We start from the raw sequence: 1231 nt of genomic DNA, 5'->3' as shown, positions 1-1231 counted from the left end.
TCTGATACCACCTTTACTTCAATTATAACGCCTTTATATAGTTTTCTCTCACATTTTTTCCTAGTTGACTTTCTTGTGGTGACTTTTCATACTTTAAAAAATTGGCTTTTATCAGTGGTACAGGGAAGATTTAATTGACATTTCTTAATGAGACAACTTGATCAGTTTTCTTTTCTTTCTTCCGTGTGTGTGTGTGTGTGTGTGTGTGTGTGTGTGTGTGGTGTGTGATGGTACTGGCAGTGCCTTGTGCTCTAGGCTTGGCTTTTACACTCAAGGTTGGTGCTCTAGCACTTGAGCCATACCTTCACTTCAAACATTCTGGTGTTTAATTGAAGATAAGAGTCTCATGGATTTTTCTGCCCTGTCTAGCTTTTAACCAACATCATCAGTTCTCAGCTTCCCAAGTAGGTAGGATTACAGGCGTGAGCCCACCAGTGCCCATCTTTGATTAGTTTTTCAATGAGATTTTAAAATTCCAAGATGGAAGGCAAAAATATACTGAAAAAGGAAAAAAGGACTTTGGCAGAATTAAGTCCTTGATCTCACTAAGTATCAGGGGGAACAAGCGGTGGTCAGAAGAGCACTGGACTGGGAGTCAGATCACCTTTAAGTCTCTGGGTTCCAATTGAGTCAACACGATCCGAATATGGGCTCCCTTGTCGGGCGGTGCAAAGAAACAGGCGAGACTGTTCACAAAGAGCTTCGTCAAGGCCTTTCCACAGCAAATCCTGTCCAAGTCTTCGCTGTTAAAGGGGAGGAGGGCACTGTGGGACTTTAAAAAGGCGGTATGTGGGATTCTGTCGCGGTCAGTCTGGGAATCAGGTGGGAGTTGGCTCCCTGTCACTCAGCATCTGGGAGAATTGCATCTCCGGAGCAGTCACAGCCAGAGTTCCAATCCCGATCTTGCCCTTTTCTCCGTCGGTGACCTTGGACAAGTCACCCCTTCTGGTTCTCCGTTCAGCGTGTTCACCTGGAAAGGAGACGGCAGACACCTGCCCTTCCTGCACAAGCCTTTCAAAAACGTTGGAAGGAAAACGCTTCCAAAACAGTGCACAAAGGTTCGTTAGGAATAAAAACCTGTCCCGGGGCAGACAGCTGGGGCTCCCGGGGTGCTCGGGCAGGGCCCCCGCCGCCCCGCAGCCCGCCCGAGGGGTGTGGACGACCCCCGCCCCTTTGCTCCCCGCCCGCCTTTGGAACAATAGCTGCCCCGGAGGCGGCGCCGGGCCCGGGG

This window comes from Dipodomys ordii, unplaced genomic scaffold, assembly GCF_000151885.1.
Source record: "Dipodomys ordii isolate 6190 unplaced genomic scaffold, Dord_2.0 Scaffold67, whole genome shotgun sequence".
Taxonomy (NCBI): domain Eukaryota; kingdom Metazoa; phylum Chordata; class Mammalia; order Rodentia; family Heteromyidae; genus Dipodomys; species Dipodomys ordii.
The sequence above is the reverse complement of the archived record's forward strand: the minus strand, read 5'-3'. Positions refer to the sequence as shown.